Consider the following 26,709-nt stretch of genomic DNA (forward strand, 5'->3'; position numbering starts at 1 on the left):
TGGCCCTTTAACAGCTTTAGCTGGTTAGAACCACTGTACTTGAACACAGTATTCAGTTTTGTACCTCCTTGGCAGGTGCTGCTGTAAGTGGAAAATTTTCCCTAATAGCAGGCTAATTCATAAAAGGGAAATTATCTCCTAGCTGCTAATTCTTGGGTTATTTTCCTCTCCGCTTTGGAAGTTTAGATGTTAATAGCTGGGGTATTAGAGATTGTGAAGTCAAAGGGGTTAGTCTACCAGATAAATCAGTTTTAGGTCAATTTTGCCTGTCTCTCTCCTAATCTTTCTTTGTCCCAAACAATTGCATACACGTGGTAGATTATGTTGTTATAGAAAATGTTTGTTGAAACATATTCATTGTAAATACACCTACACAACAGTGGTATTTCATGTAACAAGAAAATAACAGGATAACAAAAAAACTGTTTTTATAATGAAATTTATTGAATTACAGTTGATATTCCAAATGAAACTTTCTCCAAAAGAATACAATATATTCAAAGTGAAATCCTAGACAAGTATAATATTTAGGAAGTATGTATTCTGCCAAAGTGTTTAGATTTATTATATTGTTATTAATTATTTTCTTTTAGTTTCTTGCCTTTCCTAAATAAAATCCCAATGAACTGGTCATTTTAAAATTGAAGCAATATTTCAGCTGCTAAAACTGATATATTGAGTTTTCTTTAATAAATTCATCTTATTATATAAATCTCTGCCCAGTTTCATTATATTAGGTAAACCCATTTGCTTTTCTTGTAAATAACAAAGGAGATATAAAACATCTTTAGAGATTAAAGTTATCTCCGTTTGCTTTAATGTTTAATGTGAAATGTAAATGTACCATGGCCTAGGCATAGAGTTAGAAAACATTATATGCTTATCATTCTTATTATATACATTCTACTACTCATATCTAACTACAGTTTGGTATACTATATACTGTTTTCCAGATGTGAAAGACAATATTTTCCTTGATTTTTTATTATTGTGAATGCTAAAAAAATCAAGGAATTTTCAGATTATTGGTGTGATTATAAAAAATTTTAAAGATTTTTCATCCTACATTGGACTAGGCCCTTGTTGTAATTGAAGTTCTATAACTGAAGTTCTAATGATTGATATTTAAGATTGTCACTGTTGTATTAATTTAAGACTAAATTTTGAACATAGGACTGTCAAATACAGGTGGGAATGAACAGTTTATAACCAATTAAGGCTTTTGTTTTACACAGAACTCAACTTCCTAGCCCATTTACCTTTTTGATCACCTTGTATAATGTCCACTCCTTAACACTTAAATATGAAACAGTGTCTAGCTAGATTCAATACTATTCACTAATTTAATTTTATAATCACTTATTAAATAGCATTAATGTATCCATGAGTCTATCAAGGGCTATGGAAGGCACAACACAAATCCTGCTTCCATGTTGCCTTCATATGCATTGGCAAAGCATGATACATACCTGCTGCACAGGCAGAGAAAATAATGCAAAACTAAACAAGTGCTATAGAAAACCAGAGTTTAAAAGTTGGTCACCTGGAATGATATTCATGATATATTCTAAAGCCAAACATTAGATTATAAAACATTTATAGTATAATTCCATTTGATTCTAGGTATAACGCTATGTATTTACTACATATAGTATTATACATACTACTATATATATATACACACTAGATATATATATATAGTAGAGAGCAAGATGATATATGTATATATGATATGCAAATATATATAATATGTTTGAAATTTAACTGAGGAATGGTGTCTTTTAAGTCCAGACAGTGAATAGCACAAATACAAGGATAATATCTTTATCCTTACTTATCTTACATATCTTTATAATTATTTTTTCCTTGCTGATCTCACTTTTGTGTGGAATCCAAAAGAGTTGAACTCATAGAAAGAGAGAGTAGAAGGGTTGTTACCAGGGTAGAGAGGTGGGGAAATGGGGATATGTTGGTCACAGGGTATAAACATTTGGTTATAAGATTAATGAGTTCTGGAGCCCTATATAGAATGGTGACTGTAGTTAATAATACAGTTGACACTTGAGCAACCTGTGTAGGTTCCTTTATATACAGACTTTCCTCTGCCTCTGCTACCCCAGAGACAGCAAGACCAACCCCTCCTCTTACTCCTTCTCCTCAGCCTACTCAATGTCAACACGACAAGGATGAAGACCTTTATAATGACCATTTCCACTTAATCAATGGTTAATATATTTTCTCTTCCTGATGATTTTCTTAGTAACATTTCCTTTTCTCTAGCTTACTTCATTGAAAGAATACAGTACATAATACATATAACTTACAAAATATGTGTTAATCAAACTTTTATGTTATCAGCAAGGCTGATACCTCAATAGTAGGCTATTAGGAGTTAAGTTCTGAGGGAATCAGAAGTTAATATGTAAATTTTGGACTGAACAGTGAGTCAGTGCCCCTTGCCTTTGTGTTGTTCAAGAGTCAAATATAATGTATTGTACGCTTGAAATTTGCTGAGAATAGATCTTAAGTATCCTCACCACAAACCAAAAAAAAAAAGGTAACCATGTGAGCCAATGGATATATTAGTTAGCTTCACTGTGGTAATCATTTCACTGTGTTTATGTATCTCACAATATCACATTGTACACCTGGAATATGTACAATTTTTATTGTCAATTATACCTCAGCAAAACTGAAAAAAGAGTAAACAACATGTCCAAGCCTTTTTTTCTTTGCCAATCTTTGATAGTTTCAGAAATTGAAACTGGTATAGCTAAGAAAAATGAATTAATCAGCAGCTGCATGGTGAAGTGTGTATGCTAATATGTAGGATTCACATCCAAAATTTCCACTGCACAGTGCAGAAGCTGGTAGTAGTACCCTTCAGAATATTCTTATTACTGGACACCAAAAGTGGATGCAAGAGGACAGTACAGAATTATGGGGGTACTTACCCAATTTTTTTTTTATTTACTTTTATCTGAGGTTTGGGTATCCATGTGCAAGTTTGTTATATAGGTAAACCTGTCTCCTGGGGATTTGTTGCATCAGATTATTTCATTACCAGGTATGAAGCCTAATGCCCAATAGTTGTTATTTCTGCTCCTCTCCCTTCTCTCAACCTCCTCCCTCAAGTAGACCTTAGTGTCTGTTGTTGCCTTGTTTGTATTGATGAGTTCTCAACATTTAGCTCCCACTTACAAGTGAGAACATGCGGTATTTGGTTTTCTGTTCCTGAGTTAGTTTGCTAAGGATAATGGCCTTCATTTATATCCACGTTCCCGCAAAAGCAGTGGTCTCATTCTTTTTATGGCTACATAGTATTGAATGGTTTATGTTTACCGCATTTTCTTTATCTAATCTGTCACTGATGGGCATCTTGGTTGATTCCATGTCTTTGTTGTTGTGAATAATGCTGCAATGAACATTGCATGCATGGGTCTTCACGGTAGAATAATTCATATCCCTCTGGGTATATACCCAGACCCAGCGATCCCATTACTGGGTATATTTATCCAATTTTCAATGTGTAGCTGAAAAGGGGCCTGGAAGAATCTAAAAGAGTGGAATATATAGAATTTACTGTAATGAGTTTACATATTATACTGTCACAGAATGATTAGCAGTTTTATTGTATTACAGATTTCCTGCTGAGATATTTGGTTTTTTCAAAAACTCAACCTCAATTAGTGGAATTCGCAGTAGTAGGGTGATACCTGTTGCAGACCAGACATAAGAGGGGCTTGGCTCTTTTTCTGTGGAGTCCCTTAGAGACCACCTACAGACATTCCACAAAAAGCAATTCTTCAGGCAAAAGTTGAAAGAACTACAAATGAAATAGTAAGTCTTCTCAAAAATATAAAAATTACTGGTCATATTTTCCCCAGGCATCAAAGTTTATGATAGGATGTAGCATGTACATTGAAGGATTAGTACATAATTTACATTTTGAGTCAGACACACACATCTGACCATCAAGACTGGCCTTGCTAACCTTTCCTTTTTCCACAGCTCCACTGACAACTCATTTCCTATGTTTACATTGGAGCTGTGAGAGGAGAATTATATTTTGAAATATAAATTTGCATCTGCATTGGAATACACACACAAACACATGCACACAGACAGAAACACATGCACACAGAAACACATACATACGTGCATACAGAGAGACACACACACATATGCATGAGTGTGAGAGGGTTAAGAAGAGAGAAAGAGAGAGACAAAGGATGAAGATATGGTAAAGGTATGGGTATATTTTTGGATTACCAGAATCTTTTTGGATTCCAGAGCAAAAATATTCTTGGATTCCAGAATCTTTCTGCCAGGCTTTTACTCTGATTATACCTGGATGTTAGGACAATGCATTATTTCTAGTAATTTGTTTCCTCTTCCTTCATTTTATTTTTAAATAGTTCTACTACAAATATATATTGCTTGTATAGAAATTTCTTCACACTTGAAAGCAGAACTTTGAAAATAAATGTCTCCATAGCATAAAGCTTTTCGAGTCTTGTGCCACTTAGAAAATCAAAGGAATAACTGTTCAAATATTCATTATTTGATATTCAAAATTCATTATTTTGACTTTAAATATATTCTTAAAAGCACCCAACTATATATTTTTCCAAAAGATTTTAGAAAGTCATACACAGCACTGTCTCATTCTATTAACTGTAAGAATTTAAATTTTCACAGTAACAATACAACTAAAATTTATCAGTATCAGATATTCTATTATGTCATGGTATTAAAAGTTTAGATATACAAAGGCCAATAATCAGATTGTGAATTTTGGCTCACCATCATTCATTCATTTAATAAAAAATTATTGAGTACCTACCATGACAATGCAATCAGCAGAGTGGACACTAAAAATACAAGAGTGAACCAGATAAATCTCTGGCCCCATGGAGCTTACAGTCAGGAGCAGAGCTGGTCAGTGACAGAGCAGTTGTCATGCTGGGACCTTACTGCTGTGCTAGGGAAGGTTCCCGGTGCTCTAGGATGAGGTAGGGATAGAAGGTCAGAGAAGACCTAGACATCAACTAACTGTATTACATTATTTCCTTTAAGTGTTCAAGACTTCAGCAATTCACAGGTTCAAATTCAATCATGGATCAGGAGTTGTAATAAAGATTTCTCAAGTCATTCTGGCACCTGGGAACTCATTGTTTATTCAATGAGAGATTATCAGAATAAAATCAAGATTGTGTCATTAAACAAAAGAGTGAACTAAATAGTAAGTTTGTGATATTAATTTACTAATTTGTTTTACAGATTGTAAGTTTACTAATAATGCAACGATTTGTTAGGTGCTTATAGCAACATTACTTAGAAAATCACAATGGCTAAAAACTCCCTGGGAATCTGAGCTGTACTTCTGTAATCGACAGATATATATTGGTTGCTTACTAAGAGCCAGGCAGTGTACAAAGCTTGGGAACACAGAAAACAACATCTCTAGAGTTCTCCACGTTCTGGCTACCAGAGCTCACTCTCTAACCCCTGTCAGCCCATGTTAAGTAGGAGGCATTTAATGATGGTGAATAGACGTGGATCTCAGATAGATGAGATCTGTTACATTAATCATGCATTTTTAAAACTTCTTATCCAGCTAATTTCGTGGGCTCCTATTTTTTCTGGGTTTGGAAATAGGTCTTCTAATGATCACATGCTTCCCAGCTTGAATTCGCAGCCATACTAGTCAGGGACCATATTCAGCACATCCCCTGAGCAGCTGGACACAGGCCTCAACTTGCTGGGCACGGGCACTGACTGATCAGTCCTGGGCACTGAACCATCAGAATGGCCCAGCTGGACGGCAGCCAGGCCACCCTCAGTCCTCTAAGGGTGGGATTCATCACCACCAGGTCTCCGGCTTCCACTCCGGTCTGTTAATTCCATCCACTGATCGATGCAGATATCAGATGCCTGGTACCTCCTTGGGTCTTTGCTTCCTGCTTGACTGTCCTGGCATTGCTGAGCCCAGAACCCTTCCTCCAGCTCTGTCTGCTTGGGCTCATGTTACTTCATTCTTTCCACAGCCTGCTCTGGTAGCCTTGGATTCCAGACTCTTTCCCCCAGGGTTTTACTCTAGAATGTGATTTTTCCATCATTAGTCCTTGTTAACCCAAAAACCATCTGTAACAAATCCTTCAGGTTGACCTGGAATCAGAGAAAATTGAGTCAATTCAGCAAGGTAACAAAACAAAAGGTGAAATGAAGAAACCCCAACTCTAGTGCAGGTGAGAGTGAACCCAATGCTGTTGCTTTAAAGAATGGGGTGCATGGCTTTTCCATGTCCCAGGCAGCTGTCTCTGCCACTGTCCACCTGCCCTGCCTTCCACTGACATGCGCTTCCTCATTGTTCTAACACACATTAGTTTGTCCCAGTCCAAGCCAGAGGTAGACAGTAACAACATACAACTGCTTAATCTGGGGAGTTATCTTTCTACAACACTCAGATACACTTGCTTCTAATTCTAGCTCAGCTACTCACTCACTAGCTTTAGAGTTCTTGTGAACTTACTTACTCTCTGAGTCTCAGTGTTCTCATCTGTCAAATAGAGATATAATATCCATGTATTCAAAAAACATGCCTGACATATTGTAAGTGTGCAAAGAATAGGGGCTATTTTTATTAAATAATTCAAAAGCAGTTTTATTAAAGAAAGCCTCTTGGAGACATGACGCCTTAACAGAAAAAAATGAATGTAGGGTGGGGAGGAGGCATGGCGTGTTTGAACAGCATTTCACTCTAACCACAAAGCCGCTCTGCCTTTATGTTGTTACCTTGTCATTCTAAACTCTGTGCACACACAAACATATGCCATTAGTTAACAGAGTAAATATAAAAACAAACGAAATTTTAAAACACACAAAAAGCAACTCAAAATTCCTGAACAGATCTGCTAATCATTGTGGATATTTTCTGCGCTCTGTTGAGTAACCGGCTCTAATTAGTTGGCCCTGTGCAGAGTTAGGCAGGCCTCAGTCACTTGCCAAGAAACAAACAGTGATGCCCCAAGATCCACAGGTGCAAAGCCACTACAAGTGTCCTGCCTAACACATTAGGGTGTAAAATATCTGAAAAATTGAGTCACTGGGAGAGTGAGAAGTAATGTAGAGACCTGTAGATGCTGAGGCTTCTTTTGGCCTCTGCCTGCCACACCCCTGCCCCACTGCAGGCTTGGTCCTGTCCAGTCCCTGAGCTGGTGAGAATGAAGCCTCGTGTCCACTAGGCCCTTAGCTCTGAGAGAGGGTGTCTGGTTTGGGTTCGATGCTGAAGGCTGCTGTCCATTGCCCAGGGAGCTGCAGGCCCCTCTGTAAACCTGTTATCTGTGTCCAGAGCACCTGAGCCCAGCCCAGGGCTGCTGTTACTGCTTCCTGTCTTCTCCTCTGCACACAGTCACTCCTAAGAAGTGTCACCGTGGTTTTGGAAAGTTGGGGATCGAGATGGTGTTAGGATATATCTCTCAGGAATTCCGAGATGGAGTTTTGTACATCACACATGTTGGATAAAAGTTTTATAAAATGAACTCATGCTTCCTTCCTTCCTTCTCTCCTCCCTTCCTTCCTTCTCTTCTTCCTTCCTTCCTTCCTTCTCTCCTTCTCTCCTCCCTTCCTTCCTTCTCTCCTTCCTTCTCTCCTTCCATCCTTCCTTCCTTTCTTCTTTCCTTCCTTTCTTCTCTCCTTCTTTCTTTCCTTTTTTCCTTCTTTCCTTCCTTCCTTCCTTCCTTCCTTCCTTCTTTTAGTTTCAATTGAAAGTTTGCAACTGCAACCAAATTGCTGACTGGAGGAATCTAACTTGCTTCATGCCGAGAGTCACTCATCACAGAGCAGGGGAAAGCCTTCTTTTGATTGAGATTGGCCATCAGACATAAAAAAAGGGTATCAGAGAGGATTTTTAAAACGTGTCTCATGTGAAACCATCACGTACATCCTACACTGAGGCTTACCAAGCTTCTTCAGGAGACAAAACAGCATCTCCCCGGAGGAAAGAAAATCTTCATTTTGTTTTTGTTTTTCTCACATGAGCACAAGTTGGTTTTTACGGCAAAATATCCTTGGTCTTTGACTGCTGTGGCATTCCATGAGCATCAGAACATAAACTACCCAACACACACAAAAATTGCATGCTCTATTCAGATCAATAGAACAAGACGGAAAATTAACTACATGCAGAGCTTTCTAGGGCTGGGTGTGGTGGCTCACGCCTATAATCCCAGCACTTTAGGAGGCTGGGGCAGGCAGATCACCTGAGATCAGGAGTTCAAGACCAGCCTGGCCAACATGGTGAAACCCTGTTTCTACTAAAAATACAAAAAGTATCCGTGCATGGTGGTGGGCACCTATAATCACAGCTACTCGGGAGGCTGAGGTGGGAGAATCACTTGAATCTGGGAGGTGGAGGTTGCAGTGAGTCGAGATCACACCACTGCACTCCAGCCTGGGTGACAGAGCAAGATTCCGTCTTAATTTAAAAATACTAACAGTAATAATTCACCATAATATGCAGAGTTAAACAAGAGGCAAACCTGAATAAACAGTTTCTATGTACACCCAGGTCATAGGATAGAATTCATGTTGAATATTCCAGCATTTCTTAACAGACAGGAATTTGTTCTCACTGTTTTACTGTGCTGTCTGTGGGCATATTGTCTATATGATTAGCATGTGAAAAACCAAAAAGCAGCAAGTCCCACTCGTCTTTTCATTGTTTTACTTAGAAAATTGGTTATATTAGGGAGTAAATAATATCTCCAGGATTCCATTTGTAGCCAATTCTAGTCTCTTTTATCAGTAATTCACTTTGCCTTTCAGTCAGTTGTTCATGGAGAAAATATATAAATTACTTATTCTACAAGTAAACATCAACACATACAATGGGATACCACTCATCCTTTAAAAGAAATGAGATCTACTACATGGATGAACTTTAACAACATTATGCTAAATGTAATAAGCCAGGCAGAAATGTACAAATATTGTGTGATTCCATATGTATGAGGAACTTAGAATAGGCAAAGTCAGAAACAGAAAGTTAGTTAGATTCCTATGGGATGAGTGTTAGGGGGATTGCAGAGTTATTGTTTAATGGACAACAAGTTTTGGTTTGGTACGATAACAAATTTCTGGAAATGAATAATGTGAATAGATCTACTATCACTGAGTTGTATACTTCAAGTCGTTAGTATGGTAAATTTAGTGTTATTATCTTTTATCACAATTTCTAAATGGCCCAAATAAGTACAAATCAACATAACATTATTTATTTGCTTACTAGCTGGGAAACCATATATTAAATTTCTTTATAAAAAAGCTCAAATGTGAAATGTTTTTGTCCAAAAAAAATGTATGTCCAAAAAATAGATCAAAGTAACTCTGGAAACCCTTCAGACATTAGGAATAAGATAGCTGGGAAAGAAAGAGTGAAGGCCAGCTCTGATCGCCAGACAGAACTGTGGGCCCTGAGCAGACTATCACTGACACGTCCTCAATAATTCCACCACAGGATAGATACTCAGCAACCACTTGGCTTTGCTTTCAATTAAAAGATTACCTTTTCATTTAATTTAAAAAGTTGAAATTCCAGGGGATCACTTGCTGATTGCTATGATTTAAAAAATAGATATATTTGAGTTTTAAGTTGGCTTTTAATTTTATAGGAAGAGTGTGAAAGTGTAAAGGAGGAGAGAAAGCGTCACCTTTTCTTTTCGCAAGAGAAAGCGTGACTTCAAGATTGGCAAAGACATAAAATATGGAAACCTTATGAGATGCATCTGGGTGGGCTGGTGCTGGCAACGCTATCCCTAGAAATACCCAAGAGAAAGAAAAGCTAATGTATATGTCAAAACCATTTACATAGATGTTCAAAGAGGTATTATTCATGATAGCCAAAAAACCCCAGAATCAATCCAAACATCTACCTACTGATGAACAAATAAACGAAGGTAGCATATCTGTACAATGAAATATTCTTCAGCATTTAAAAAGTAATGAGGTACTGACACATGCTATACCATTGATGACATATATACATAATGTGATTCAGAAGAAGGAAATCCAGCTATTTGTGGCAGCATGGATGAACATAAAGGACATTTTGCTAAATTAAATAAGACCAGAGAGACAAATACTGCATATTCTCACTGACACAGGGAATCTAAAGACGTCTAACTCAAAGAAACAGAGAGTAGAAGGGAGGTTGCGAGGGGCTGAGGAATGGGAAATTGGGGGATATAGCCGAAGGGCACAAACTTTCCAGTGTAAGACGAATAAGTTTTGGAGATCAAATACACAGTACAGTAACTATACTTAACAATAATACTAACACTGTATAGTTATGGTAACTATACAGTTATACTCAAAATTTGCTGAGAGAGTAGATCTTAAATGTTCTCAACACACACACACACCCACCCCAAGTAACTATATAAGGCGATGGATATGTTAATTAGCTTAATTATGATAATCATTTCATTATATATATATCAAAGCATCAGATTGTACATATTAAATATATACAATTTTTATTTGTCAAAAAATTGTGAAAGATCAATATTAATGCCATGATTTTTTCAGTTACTGCAGCAAAAGTGGAGAAGAGCAGTTTTAGAATTCTGCAATTCTGCATTTCATGTTGTACTCACGTAATTTATTTATGTTCCTTTTCCAGAAGGTCAGGTCTTTCTGTGCTTCGTAAACCACTAGGCATGCTCATTTCTCTGAAAAGCTTATATTTTAGGCAATCTTATAGTTAAATAAATTGTTTAATGAATAAAACACCACTGATGTATAGCCATACCAAGCTTTACGCATTCACATAGTTATTGTTTTATAAGTAAAATCCTGTTGTTAAACTTTAGTTCCACAAAATCTAATATTCTGAAAGACCTACCTTCTAACAGCAACATGAACCTCTCCAACATGTCTAAATCTCATACTTGGAGCTGACCAAGAGGAAAGACAGCCTCAGAGACCGTCTGGGTTCAGCCATTCCCGCAGTGGATGAAGGTCTTCTGAAGTCTCTGCTGGTGTGTGTGAAACAGCAGAACTGGCTTCCTGCCTCCAATTAACTGGTAAATAATATTACAATCTGGGCTGCTCTGAGCCCAAATCAGATGATTTTAGAGTGCTGCTTCTCACAGAGAATACAGAAAGCTAATCAGAATGGTCAGCATAATTCTTCCCTGCTCAGTGTCAGAAAAGGAGACATCTATTTCAAGTTACTCTGCTCAAGAAATTTTAACATGATTTACCAGAAACAAAGGTGAACCTACAACCAGTAGTAAGAAAATCTCAGGGCATTATCACATCGCTCAGTATAGTTCAGTTCTGTTTAGATTTATTGAGCTCTTACTATTTAAAAAACATGGACATGGAATCTGGAGATACTAAGTGGAATAAGACCCCTGTGTGCTCTCTCAAGGCCAGGGCAAGGATTGGTGACATTGGGTGAGACACAACATTTCCCTGGGTTCTGGCTGCCTCATTTATGAAAAGCAACAATTTGAGTAGTTGAGTTCTAAAGTTCCATTTGTGTTAAAAGGAATTTTTACAAACAAGCAAAAAACTTTCTTTTTCTAGAAATCCTTAGATAGCAGAGTAGGTTTTATCTTAAGATCCATGTTTTTAAATGACAGCGTCATGAACATAAAAGAAGGGAATATATCTGGCCGCAGTATTTAAATTACTCTTTGTTATTGGTATCAGAATATTGCAGTTTCTATTTTATGTCATCAAGTTTTCTTATTCCAAGAAGCAAGGCAAATAAACCCACAATTTTCTACTAATTTTTCAGAAGTTGGGAATTATTTTCTAGTAAGAGAGCATGAAGCCACTTTTCTTACTTACACATCTGTAGACATCTGAACTCCCATGCCAAGAGGGGATGCCAGAAGAGGTGAGGTGAGGGGGTAACTTTGGTTAGTGAGGGCTCCCAGGGTCAGCATGCTGGGGGCTCTTCTAACTGGAGTTGGGATAATGCTACAATCCAAGTCAAGTGCAGAACCAGAAACAACATGACAGCAGGTGAGCCAGAGAAGGGAGATCCAATGGGTTCCCAGAGAAGGGAGATCCAGAGAAGGGAGATCCAAGGGAGATCAGAGGTGACCCCCAAGACCTAGAGTGAAGTAATACAGAGTAGGCCAATGAAGGAAACCAACATAAACAGAGAAGGCAAAGCAAGAGCGTGATTCTAGGAAATACCTGGGACCAGGTAGGTCCAGGCTGGGGGTTGCAGTGGGATTAAAGGACCTGGTAGGTTATCAAGGCACATATTTATGATGACCTCATATCTGGGCTGTTCTAGGAAAGTCCCAATTTCCAACATCGTAGTATTCTTGTCATATCCTGCAACCCAAGTGCCTTCATTCAGCTGTACTTGGCACCTCTGCTTGGCCAGGTGCTGGGCTAAGAATCTGCGATGTAGTCGGAACCAAGGCGTAGACTCTGCTTTCAGGTTGCCCAGTGTCCTGTGCAGGGGACTAAGGATTATAGCAAGTATGGTAGCAAGCACAACTACTGGGTTATTGTAATAAAACCTAATCTCTCCCTCAAAATTATTATAATCGCTTATCATTACTCTGATCTGATCTTCTTTTAAGAAATAAAGGATTTTGGGGGAGGCCGAGGTGGGTGGATCACCTGAGGTTAGGAGTTCATGACTAGCCTGGCCAACATGGTAAAACCCCGTGTCTATTAAAAATACAAAAATTAGCCTGGCATGGTGGCACATGCTTGTAATCCAAGCTACTCAAGAGGCTGAGGCAGGAGAATCACTTGAACCCAGGAGGCAGAGGTTGCAGTGAGCTAGGATGGTGCCACTGCACTCTAGCCTGGGCAACAGAGTAAGATTCTGTCAAGAAAGAAAGGAAAGAAAGAGAGAAAGAGAGAGAGAGAAAGAAGAAAGAAAGAAAGAAAGAAAGAAAGAAAGAAAGAAAGAAAGAAAGAAAGAAAGAAAGAAAGAAAGAAAAAAGAAAGAAAGAAAGAAAGAAAGAAAGAAGAAGGAAGGAAGGAAGGAAAGGAAGAAGGAAGGAAGGAAGGAAGGAAGGAAGGAAGGAAGAGAGAGAGAGAGAGAAAGAAAGAAAGAAAGAAAAAGAAAAGAAAGAAAGAAAGAAAGAAAGAAAAGAAAGAAAGAAAGAAGGAAGGAAGGAAGGAAGGAAGGAAGGAAGGAAGGAAGGAAGGAAGGAAGGAAGGAAGGAAGGAAGGAAGGAAGGAAGGAAGGAAAAAGAAAGAAAGAAGGAAGGAAGGAAGAAAGGAAGGAAGGAAGGAAAGAAAGAAAGAAAGAAAAAGAAAGAAAGAGAGAGAAAGAAGAGGAGGAGGAGGAGGAAGGGAGGGAGGGAGGCAGGATTTTTGCAAAGTTCTCACACAGACACTGAGTTCTTTGGGGATAGCAGACAATGTATACTAGACCTTGCCTATGCTAACCATGAGATGTCCACTTTGACACACTTGTGGCTGAGACCTCCTGCCGATCACCTGCCGATCAATGTCTATCACATTATAGACAGATGCACTGTCTATAATAGAGGAGGGAGAGATGAATCTGGACGCAAATCCTGAGGTTGGACAAATAATTTTACGAGTTTGCACTCATCACAAGGTGTATCTCCCAGTTACTGGATTGTCTTATATTTGTTTCTTGTGTGGAATTTTCACTGGCTTCCCATTTAAATTGAAAAATAAAAGCAAATAAATATTTCTTTACTAATTCTCTAGAATTAGGCCCATGGCCTGGGCTTGCAGGGTGTGCAGCTGAGCAGTGCTGGGAGGGCAGCAGAGGGGGCAACAGCACCGCCAGATCCAGGTCCGGGCACCAAACTGAGCACGACGCCAGGAAGTCCAGGACAAGCCTGGATTGGACACAGTGAATGGATATCAAACCTGGGGCATGCCAAGGAAATATTTTCAAAGTTGGAAAAGTATGTTGATATAGATGCTGGAAAGTATACCATTGGCTTGGGCCAGGCCAAGATGGGCTTCTGCACACATAGAGAAGAGATCAACTCTCTTTGCATGCCTGTGGTTCAGAATCTTGTGGAGAGAAATGACCTTTCCTATGATTGCATTGGGCAAATGGAAGGTGGAAGAGAGACAATCATCGACAAATCAGTCAGTGAAGTCTAATTTGATGTAGCTGTTTGAGGATCCTGGGGATATAGATGTAGAGGGAACCGACACAACTCATGCATTCTATGGAGTCCCAGCTGCTGTCTTCAGTGTTGCTAACTGGATTGAGTCCAGCTCCTGGGATGGACAGTTTGCCCTGGAGGTTGGAGGAGATATTGCTGTATATCCCACAGGAAATGTTAGACTGACAGGTGGAGTTGGAGCGGTAGCTCTGCTAATTAGGTCAAATGCAACTTTAATTTTTGAACGAGGGCTTCGTGGGACACATATGCAATGTGCCTATGACTTTTATGAGCCTGATATGCTCTCTGAATGTCCTCTAGTAGATGGAAAACCCTCTATACTGTGCTGCTTCAGTGTGTTAGACCACTGCTATTCTGTCGACTGCAAAAAGACCCATGCCTAGTTGCAGAAAGAAGGAAATGATCAAGATTTTACCTTGAATAATTTTGGCATCTTGATCCTTCACTCACCATATTGTAAACTGGTCTCAGACGTTGCGGAATGACTTCCTTAATGATCAGAACAGAGATAAAAACAGTGTTTAGAATGGCCTGGAAGCCTGTGGGAATGTTAAATTAGAAGACATCTATTTTGATACAAACGTGGAGATGGCATTTACGAAGGACAGTTCTGAACTCTTCCATCAGAAAGCAAAGGCATCTTTGCTATATCCAATGAAACAGAAACACGTACACATCGTCAGTATATGGTTCCTCACAACTGTCCCAGCGCAGTACTCACCTCAGCAACGATCAGGGAAGAGACTGGAGTGTTCTTGTGTGGTTCTGGTTCAGCCGCCACCCTGTACTCTCTTAAAGTTACACAAGATGCCTCACCAGGGTCTGCTATTGATAAAATAACAGCAAGCTTATGGGATCTTAAATCAAGGTGTAGCTCAAGAACTTGTGTGGTACCAGATGTCTTTGTTGAAAACGTGAAACTCAAAGAGGACACCCATCATTTGGTCAACTCTGTTCCCCGGGGCCCAAGAGATTCACTCTTTGAAGAAACATGGTACTTAGCTAGGGTAGGTGAAAAGCACAGAAGAACTTACGCTCCGTGTCCTTCTCCAAGTGATGACACTTGGGATGAAGGAGTCAGACTTGTGCATTCAAACACAGTAACTGATCATATTCCAAGACCTGCTAAGACAGTGCCAAGACTCCCTGCCACGGCAGCAGAAATGGGAGGAGCTCTCATTAGTAACGGGGAACATCAAGATATTCTGTGAGGTGCAAGGCTTCGGTGTGAGGGTGGGGATGGGATTACATGTTGCTCAAATTTTTATGTGACTGACATGGAGCCTGGATGACCATCGTGTACTTGGGAAAGTCTCTTTTACTCAGTTTGCTGGGATGTTTCCCATTGTGGTCTGGCCAATGCCAAGTGCACTTGAGTGATGTTAAGGGCTTTGTAAAACTGCAGACCTCTCTGGCCATTCGTATACATGAAGTTTAGTTTTCACCCATGGTATAATGAACCCTGTACTTCTGTCAGAAAGTAGAGGTACTAACCTTCAATTAAATTTTTTTAAAACGGGTAAGAATTTTGTAGTTTGAACAACTAGCTTACTGAAAGTACCTGTGGTTCTTGAAAAACATTTATAGCTTGGGAAATGTGGTCTTAAAACGTGATATGCACAGATTCTTTGACAATGGCAAGACAAGGCCAGCCGTGACAAAAGTTGTTGTAATGACCTCTGAACAGAGAGACACTGACATTGACCAGGCTTCTGGTATAGGAAACATGGTACATTCCAAAGCCGTGAATAAAGCTCTAGGTGGCTCCTGAATCAGTTCATGGCAGGTTATGGTGGCAACATTGAGATGTTAACGGAGGTGTGGATGAGGACATTCACTGTCGCCATCCTTCTTTGCAACTTATTTTGAACAATGAACGAAACATATTTTTGGTTGTCTTTTTAAAAATTATCAATGGAAAGGAAGGATGGAGCAGGACATTATTAGGTTACTTCTCATGCTTCAGTGTTATAAATTCAACATATCCACTGAAAGCCTAAATTCATGGTGTAAAACGGTTCTTTTCATTTTTTCTCTTTCTCCTTTTTTTTTTCCTTTTGGTATCTTCTGAGTGAAAATGACAAGGTACAACCCAAGTTTTTACATAGTCTAACTAGAAGTATTCCACTTCAAGGTCTGAGAGTTGGATTTATGAAGCATTTTCTTAGACTTTTACCTCTAAAAGAGAACAAAGAAAACCTATCACCCAGGATAGATAAGAAGATTGGTTAGACAGCTTTGTGGTGCTGACAATGAGCCTTATAGACTGTAAAATACGGATAGTTTGAACTAAGGTACAGAACTAAATCTTCTAAACTTTATTTGCTGTAAAATAAATAATTTCTTATTTTAAAGGAAAAAACAAATTCCTAAGTTTTTATAAAATTTTCTCAAGAAGGCTCACTTGCAAACATTTTGAAGTAAACAATGTCAGAGCAGTCATGCACTGCCCTCTGGTGGTCACATGAGAGCATGACACACAAATGCTGCAGGGCTCTGCATTTGGCGTCAGCAAAAGAAGCCAACATTCAAATTTAGATATCGCTATGGGCTTGCAGTTAGATCATATCCAAATTTCGTAAGAATCAATGTTTGGAAGATAACTTCGAGAGGAAGTCATTGTTTCTTCATTTCACATTGTAAAAAGGAGATCTCCTTCCAAGTGTGGTATTTCAGGGAGTATTTATTGAGCACATAGATTCCAGCGCAGAAAAATAGAGACCAGGTCACTGTCTCATAGCAGGGTAGGGGGTCGGGGAAAAGGGGCAGCAGTGCTGGGAAATGTTGAGAATGACTGGCCAACATCACAACTATGTATATCTGGCTTACAGAAAATAGTATATCAAACCAAAGCCCATTGATGGAATCCTTCTGATTACTTAAACAGTGCATTTTATAAAATTTGAGAACTATTACCCAACATATTTGTATGCTTTCATCTAAACGTAGACACGGAGTTTTTCCAAACACAGCATCAACTTACATTCCCAGTTACTTTTCTCACTTAATATGAGCCCTAATCCATGCTATTCAATTGTTTTTGAAAATCTGATTTTCATTGCTGCACAGAACCTTAATATATCTGGTACATAAATTACATGCTTCCATAGCTTCTGCTGCTGTCTCCCTCCACCAAACAAATCTGGTTTATTTCTAAAAGTGGAGCTCAATCACTATCTTCTGCAGGCAGTTTCCCATTCTAGAATAATTCATGGGACTTCTAAGACTTTCACTTTATCCTTCTGTCTCTTAGGATAGCAGGCACTCCATACCATGTCTTATCTCCCTCTAAATACTGAGAGCTTCTCCAAGGTCAAGATGCTGCTGAATTAGCTCTCTGTCCAGCTCTTAGCACAGTGCTCAGAATACAGCAGACACTCAATAAAAATTGGAGAAACACGATAAATCCAAACAAGTTATTTACTGTTGCAGAGAACTCTAGTCGTCTGTCAAAGTCCATTCTCCCCTTCTCTACACACACAGTTGGACTACATTTCCCAGGCTCCCTTGTATTATGCGTGGTCACATGACCAGTTCTTGCCGAAGGAAGAGGCGTGGGATTAATGTGAGCCACTGCCAGTACAGGCCCGTAAAATCCTGCTGCGGACATTTCTTCGTGCTCTTTCTTCTTCTGTGGATGGATGCAAGTAGGGAGGAAGCCCCAGATATCAAAGTCAAAATAAAATATGTTGGTGAATCTGTAAATTTAAATGTTTTATTTGGGAAAGCACAAATTGCAGTTCAGGGAATACACATAGTCCAAGTGGTCTTCAGAATGTCCAAGAACAAAGAGAAGATTGGAGGTTTTATAAAAAGAGCTATGTTATGTTTTGTTTTGAAAATAAGGTCATCAGCATGAGTAAAATTTTAGAGAATTGGCATCCTCTAATTGGTGAGTGGTGGTGGTGGGTAAAACTAGCCTTAGCTTCCTGGCAGGTCATCGTAGAAACTAATAGAAAACTGGTTTCAGGTTACAGCAGGCAGTTTCAGCTGCTGGGCTTGCAGAGAATTACATTCTCAGAACAATGTTATATTCCCTGAGTGCTTTTTCCCTCTGGTCTCTGGACTCTTGTTTTAGCTGGGTCTGACAAGAATGACCCAATTTACATGATCACCATTCACAGGAATGGTGAATGCACAAGAAGGAAACACCCTGGGTTCCTGGATGACCACAGGGAGGAAAGTTGCCTCTCCAACCTGGGCACCCATCTAGCAATGCCGGGGGGGGGGTGCCACATACAGTGTTATGCCACTGAAATTGTTTATTCAATGTAACCTCATTAATACAGCTGCTTACAAATTCGATCACAGGATAACTTACATAATCATCTCTGTGTCACATTTAAAATGACAGAAGTCCATCAGGCCTTGCCAATGCTGCTCTTCCATTGACCCTGCTGTTCTGACCCAGCCACTTTACCTCAGAGAACTTCCATCCCTCATAATGTTTTAAATCTCTGCTCAATAAACACTGACATCAGAATTATACTAATATTTTAAAAGTTTTGTTGAGAAGCAACTTTAAGAGTAAACTTCAACAGTAAATTTTAATTATTTAATACTTTTTAAATATAGCACATGATATGGTTTGCCTGTGTCCCCACCAAAATCTCATCTTAAATTCCCATGTGTTATGGGAGGGACCTGGTAGGAGGTAATTGGATCATGGGGGGCAGGTCTTTCCTGTGCTGTTCTTGTGATAGTGAATAAGTCTCATGAGATCTGATGGTATTATAAGGGGGAGTTTCCTTGCACAAGCTCTCTCTTTGCCTGCCACCATCCACGTAAGATGTGACTTGCTCTTCCTTGCCTTCCACCATGACTGTGAGGCCTCCCCAGCCATGTGGAACTGTAAGTCCATTAAACCTTTCTTTTATAAATTGCCCATTCTCATGTGTGCCTTTACCAGCAGTGGGAAAACAGACTAATACCGTAATCAGTATCAGTAGAGTATCAGTAGAGTGATGCACTGCTGAAAAGATACCCAAAAATGTGGAAGTGACTTTGGAACTGGGTAACAGACAGGGGTTGGAACAGTTTGGAGGGCTCAAAAGAAGGCAGGAAAATGTGGGAAAGTTTGGAACTCCCTAGAGGCTTGTTGAATGGCTTTGCCCAAAATGCTGATAATGATATGGACAATGAAATCTAGGCTGAGGTGGTCTCAGATGGAGATGAGGAACTTGTTGGGACCTGGAGCAAAGGTTACTCTTGTTATGTTTTAGCAAAGAGACTGGCAGTATTTTTCCCCGGCCCTAGAGATTTGTGGAACTTTGAACTTGAGAGAGATGATTTAGGGTATCTGGCAGAAGAAATTTCTAAGCAGCAAAGCATTCAAGAGGTGACTTGGGTGCTGTTTAAGGCATTCAGCTTTAAAAGGAAAATAGAGCATAAAAATTTTGGAAAATTTGCAGCCTCGCAATGTGATAGAAAACAAAAGCTCATTTTCTGAGGAGAAAATCAAGTAGGCTGCAGGAATTTGCATAAGCAATGAGGAGTTGAAGGTGAACCACCAAGACAATGGGGAAAACATCTCCAGGGTATGTCACAGACCTTTGCAGCAGCCTCTTCCATCACAGGCCCAGAGGCTTGGGATGATAAAATGGTTTTGTAGGCAGGCCCCAGGATCCCCCTGTAGTGTGCAGCCTAGGGACTTGGTGCCCTGCATACAGCTGCTCTAGCCATAGCTAAAAGGGGCCAAGGTATAATTCGGGCTGTGGCTTTAGGAGGTGCAAGTGCCAAGTCTTGGCAGCTTCCATGTGATGTTGAGTCTTCCAGTGCACAGAAGGAAGAATTGACATTTGGGAACCTCTGCCTAGATTTCAGAGGATATATGGAAATGCCTGGATCTCTAGGAAGAAGTTTGCCACAGGGACAGGCTCCTCATGGAGAACCTCTGCTAGGGCAGTGCAGAAGGGAAATATGGGGGTCAGATCTCCCACACAGAGTCCCTATTGGGGCACTGCCTAGTGGAGCTGTGAGAAGAAGGCCACTGTCCTCCATACCCCAGAATGGTAGATCCACTGATATCTTGCACCATACACCTGGAAAAGCCATAGACACTCAATGCCAGCCCATGAAAGCATCTGGGAGGAAGGCTGTACCCTGCAAAGCCATAGGGGCAGAGCTGCCCAAGACCGTGGGAACCACCTCTTGCATCAGTGTAACCTGGATGTGAGACATGGAGTCAAAGATCATTTTTTTGGAGCTTTAAGATTTGACTGCCCACTGGATTTTGGACTTGCAGGCAGCCTGTAGCCCCTTTGTTTTGGCCAACTTCTCCCATTTGGAATGGTTGTATTTACCCAATACCTATAACCCCATCATATCTAGGAAGTAACTAACTTGCTTTTGATTTTACAGATTAGGCAGAAAGGACTTGCCTTGTCTCAAATGAGACTTTGGACTGTGGACTTTTGAATTAATGCTGAAATGAGTTAAAACTCTGGGGACTGTTGGGAAGTCACGATTGGTTTTGAAATGTGAGGACGTGAGATTTGGGAGGGGCCAGGGCTGGAATGATATGGTTTGGCTGTGTCCCCACCAAAATCTCATCTTGAATTCCCATGTGTTATGGGAGGAACCTGGTGGGAGGTAATTGAATCATGGGGGCAGGTCTTTCTCATGCTGTTTTTGTGATAGTGAATGAGTCTCACAAGACCTGATGGTTTCATAAAAAGAAGTTTTATTGCACAAGCTCTCTCTTTGCCTGCCTCCATCCACATAAGATGTAACTTGCTCTTCCTTGCCTTCCACCATGATTGTGAGGCCTCCCCAGCCATGTGCAACTGTAAGTCCATTAAACCTCTTTCTTTTGTAAATTGCCCAGTCTTGTGTATGTCTTCATCAGCAGTGTGAAAATTGACTAATACAGCACAGCAAACCAGTTATAATTTATTCATTACAATTTATTGATTCAGTTTATTTGGAATTTACTGAAAATGTCTGTCTGAAGATCAATTATGTTTTATATAAATAACTTGACTTCTCTTACACATCGTGATTTGCTGACTGTAGATTCTGCCTTTTAAGTTGTCCCAAGGAATTATTATTTCTATCTTTTTAGGCACTTTAGGTCAAATAATGTATATCAAATATTTTTAAAAGTATTTATCTCCCACCAATTTTTTGTCAACAGTGATTTTTACCATGGGCAACTTTCACCACTACCAGTTTTATTTTGACCTCCAGTAATATTCACTACGGAGGTCAAAGCATCCCTGGGAACAACACAGTGAGGCGAAAGCATTCTACTTCTTTCATTTACAGAGGTTCAATTCTGTCCCAGTTTAGGAACATACCATTTGCTCAAAAGTCTCCACAATCCTCCACCTCTGCCCACCCATTTAGGCTATAAAAGAGGATTTTCTAAGAGCTCCTCTGGCCACTTGCCAGGAGGTCAAAGGTAGCCCAGGGTGGCCCAAAGCAGGCCAGTCCAATCCAGGCCATGCCTGTGAGCCCATCTGGGCAGCCCCACACCCTCCACCTGAGTGTGGGGGACAGGAAACCTGAGGGGAGGGCCCATCCTGGCAAGAGCATGTTGGTGGTGATTGTAACTCCGGTGGTTCTTGTCATGTTCTTCCCCATATCAGGATGGCAGGGAGTGCTGGGGAGGCTCCTATCTGCCCCCATGTCAATCCTGGGCCCTCAGACTCCCATCTCCTCTCCTTCCAAGGTGGATGTCTGTGACACAAGGATATGTGTGCAGTCAGGGAGCAGAACCGGTCCAACAATGGCCAGGCAAAACTCTAGTGCTTTCTACTGGCTACTAGGCAAGCACTGCCTTTATTGAACTCGAGGCAGGAGATCTACGTGGAGCTGGTCAACAGGCCCTCTACTCCATCTCATTCCATGAGGGGCAGCAGCCTCATGCTACCAACAGGGGCAGGCACTGGCTCAGGTGGGAGTGGACACAGAGAAGACTCCACACTAGGGGCCTGAAACAGCCAAAGAGGGCCCTGAAGATTATGATCAATGAGAAGATGCAACAACAACAACAACAAAAGAAAGCGATAATGTTTGGTTACTTAAGGAAAGACCTGTTAGCACTGTTTGCAGAGAAAGCAATCAGGCAACACACAGTAAGTCATGAGCAGGTGGAGAATTAGAAGACAAGCAAGTAAACCAAGAAGTAAAGCAAGAACCCGAGAGTAGTTCATTGCTTATCTTTAGGCGGGTGATCTCTTAAACACCAATGTGAAGTCGGACCAGCTTTATTGGTCCATTTGGAGGAGTCAGTATCTGGTTTGTACTGCCTACTGCCAACTGATGTTTGGATGATCTTGGCTATGGTGTTCTACCATGTGGTTTCCATTCCTGGAGGTGTTTCTGCATACAAGGTGCTGTGAATCCAAAGACTGTACTAGGACCAGCATAACTTGGGTATGATGGATTCACAGCTTGACTCCTTTCAATTTGACTGAAGAACAGGTCACCATTAGCACCTCATAAGGCCTGATCCAACAAGGACAAAGCTGATCTTCCAGATGTTCATTCTTCTAGGACTTTAATAAAACCCAGTCTCCAGGACAGAGGTGATGCAGAGGAACATCTGCGGGCAATATTAACCTGCTAGAAGTGAACTCATGTATAGCAGTGAGAGAGACTTCCAGTGATGGAACACACCTGACAGCATCTAATTCTTTAGTTCAGCTTCCCTCCAGGTCCCCCAGTCTATCCTTTGAGCATAGGAAGTGTCTCCTATGTAACAGTTAAGAGGGGCTCAATTAGAGTTTGCTTCTAGGGGCCACTCTCATCTGAAGCAGAGCGATGGGTAAGACCTCATCCCTGAGGTAAATTAGTCTCCTGACAAATTTTAGCTACAGTCTTTTTAAGAGCATGATTCATCTTTTCTGTCTTGCCAGTAGATTGTGGTTGCCAAGAAGCGTTTAATTTCCAATGAATGTCTATGCACCAGAGACTTCTTGAGTTATTTTTGTTATAAAGGCTCTTCTACTGTCTCTTTGAATAGATATGGGTAGCCCAAATTGGGGAACTATTTCTTTTAATAGAGCAGTTACAATCTCAGAAGCCTTTTCCAACTGATGGGGAAATACTTCCATCCATCCAAGTGAAAGCATCCATAAATACCAACAAAATCCCTGAAATTCTGGGTGGCTCTCAACAAAGTACATTCAATTTATCTGTCTTTTCTGAGTCCAGAGCCTCTGGGTTGTACCCCTTTTATCATTAGTGCAGGTCCTGATTGGGTGTCTAATATGGCTTGGTCCTTGCCTAACCTTCCAAAAGTAAGTCAATATCCTCCTTTTGGTTCTGATAGAGGAAGTACACAGTGGGGAGTGTATACAGCAGTGGGCTGATCCAAGATGACCTTTTCTGCTTCTTGTAGTAAATCACAGGTGGCTGCTACCACCCTCAGGCATATGGGCCATCCCTCAGCCCTTACGTCCAGCTGCTTTGACAAACAGGCATTGGATCTTCTCACATTACCTAGATTTGGGGTTAATGTCTCAAAGTTAATCCCCTGCCTTTAATGGACAAACAGGTCAAAAGGCATTCTAATGTTTGGAAGACCTAGAGCAGGAACAATGAATGAGTCTGTCATTTTTATTTAATAACTTGGAAGGGCTTATGGTGTTCATGAGTCCAATTGAGAGGCTCATTGTCTCTTCCTTTAAAAGCTTTCTGAAGGGGCCTAGCTATCAGTTCAAAATTGGGCATGCAGATATGAAAAACCCTGTCATACCTAGGAATCCATGCAATCGTTTCCTGGTAGTAGGTACTGCTACCTTCACCAGTGCCTCTTTTGGATCAAGGTATAAACTCCTCTACCTTTGTGACAATTCAAATTTTAAGTATTTAACAGAAGTCTGGGGAAATCTGGGCCTTTTTCTTGCAGACTTTAGTAGCCCTATTCAGCTAGAAAATTTAAGTTCCAAATTGTGTTCTGGCCTGAGGCTTCTTCATCCTTGCTGGCAACTAGGATGTGACCCTTCTTTTAATTAGATATCCTTATATCTCTGGTTAAGATTTCATCAGAAGTGGTGGGAGAATTCTTAAAACTTTGAGAGAGAACAGTCCAACAATGTTGTTTGATCCTAGTCTCAGGAACTTCCCATGTAAAAGCAAAATGTCCTGAGAGTTGGAGCTTAGAGATGTGCAAAAAATAAAAATAAAAAATGCATCCTTAAGGTCCACAAGAGTAAACCAGCTTAAGTCTCTAGACAGAATAGTAACTAAAGCATAAGGGTTAGGTTCCAGTAGGTGGATATCTTCTACAATCTAATTAATGGCTGTTAAGTCCTGCATACCTCAATAGTCTTGTGTGCCTGCTTTTGTACTAACAAAATTAGGGTGTGATATGGGAACCAGCATGGGCAGATGAGGTCCCATTCAAGAAAGGCAGTTAAGAAAGGAGAGGCTTGGTGGGGTGGCTCACACTTATAATTTTAGCACTTTAGGAGGCTGAGGCAGGAGGATCACTTGAGGCCAGGAGTTGCAGACCAGTCACTGTGTTTCTTCAATGGCTGAGGAAACATAGTGAGACCCCATATTGAAAGAAAAGAAAGATAAAGAAAGAAAGAGAGAGAGAGAAAGAAAAGGAAAGAAAGAAAAAAGAAAGAAAGAAAGAAAGAAAGAAAGAAAGAAAGAAAGAAAGAAAGAAAGAAAGAAAGAAAGAAAGAAGAAAGAAAGAAGGAAGGAAGGAAGGAAGGAAGGAAGGAAGGAAGGAAGGAAGGAAGGAAGGAAGGAAGGAAGGAAGGAGAAAGAGAAAGAGAGAGAGAAAGAGAAAAGAGAGAAAGAGAAAGAGAGAGAGAAGGGAGAGAGAAGAGAGAGAGAGAAGAGAGAAAGAGAGGAAGGGAGGAAGAGAGAGAGAGAAAGAGAGGAAGGAAGGGAGGAAGGAAGGAAGGAAGGAAGGAAGGAAGGAAGGAAGGAAGGAAAAGTGGAATATCTAACTTATAAGTGGAATAATAACTTTCCTTCAGTGGATACCATCTCAAGTTTGTAACTCTCAATGCAGGAAGAACTTTAACATGCATAGGTGTTGTTCTCTTTGCCCATCACACCCTCCAATCCACCTGCATATCCAGTCTTACAAGATGTCTTCAGGGACCTCCACTGGGGATTCCTTGACTTGCAGCAGCACCACCTGGAGGCTGATGCTTGTTCTGGTGGCACTTTAATGTACCTCCCTCTGGGTGCAAAAGATACTAGCATTCAGCTTGGTTAGTAGGTCTCCTCCTAGCAGTGAGACAGGGCACTCAAGCATATATTTAAAAACCATGTTTTAGGTGTGATTTGCCCACTTGGTGATCTAAAGATTAGAGAAATGACTTTTTCAAGGTTTCTCCAGGGATTCTAGCTATTAGCATTGTTTTCAGATAACTTGTAAAGTCTAATACTATGAACCGAATAGGTAGCCCCAGTATCAATCAGAAAATCCAGAAGATGATTTCCTATCATCATGGTCACTCAGGGTTGCATGTGGAAAATCTTAATGGGATCAGTAGAGTCAGAAGTAGTGCCCAGGTTTCATCATTCCTCATCACTACTGGTGATCTCAGGCATTTGGTGCATTGACTGATGCCTATCTTCTTCAAGAGTCTTATTTTGGTTGGGGCATTCTGTCTTCCAATGGCCCTCTTGTTTACAGTAGGCATATTGGTGGGGTCCCATTATGAGGTGTCTTATGTGGTTTGGATTCTGGGATGGGGGGCCACCTATGTTTAATTGCAGTCTTCCGACTTGTGGACCGTGGGTCATTTCCTCGGTCAGTGCCACTGCCAGCAAGGCAGCTTACTGTTTCACTTTCTGGACTTGATTCTGCTACTGAAAATCTTTAAAACAATGTCAACCATTTGAGACATCAACATCCCCAGGGTCTCCTCTGTTTTCTGTAGTTTCTTCTGAATATCCAGAGCTCTTTGGCTAATATAGTTTATATTTACCATTTTTAAGTTCTCAGGGGCCTCTGAATCTATATCAGTGTATTGCCTGCACATTTTAAAAAGCCCTACCAGAAATTCTGAAGGGTCTTCTTTAGGTTTTGGTTGTATCTCCTGCATTTTATTTAGACTCCTTTGTTTCGGAACTCCCTTATGAAGCACTGCTAAAAAGCAATTTTGGGAGCATTCAAGTCTAGCTCTGTCTCCTGCATTTATATTTCAATGAGGGTCAGGTGTGCGGATGGCCACAGATATCAACAGTTGCTATTTTATGTTTTGTTCTTACTGTTTAATTATAGTCATCCTAGTGGGTGTGAAGTGGTATCTCATTGTTGGTTTCCTTTTCATCTCCCTAACATCTAATGTTGATCACCTTTTATGCACTTGCTTACCATTCGTATATCTTCTTTGGAGAAATGTCTGTTCAAGTCTATTGCCCATTTTTGGTTCAATTGTTTGGGTTTCTGTACTTGAGCTGGAAGACTTCTTTATATTTTCTGGGTACAAGGTTCTTGTCAAATTTATCACTTGCCAATATTTCCTGCCATTCTGTGAGTGGTCTCTTCACTCTCTTGACAGTGTGCTTTGATGTACAAAACGTTTTTAATTTTGATGCTGTCCTATTTATCTGTTTTTTTCTTTTACTG

At 40.2% G+C, this 26,709-nt stretch overlaps 1 pseudogene; it reads left to right on the plus strand.

The window, feature by feature from the left end:
* The first annotated feature begins 5,811 nt into the window (after positions 1–5,811).
* LOC126958686 (hydroxymethylglutaryl-CoA synthase, cytoplasmic-like) overlaps positions 5,812–26,709 on the plus strand; it is a 31,139-nt pseudogene continuing 10,241 nt past the window's right edge.

Source organism: Macaca thibetana, chromosome 1 (assembly GCF_024542745.1).
Source record: "Macaca thibetana thibetana isolate TM-01 chromosome 1, ASM2454274v1, whole genome shotgun sequence".
Lineage (NCBI taxonomy): Eukaryota > Metazoa > Chordata > Mammalia > Primates > Cercopithecidae > Macaca > Macaca thibetana.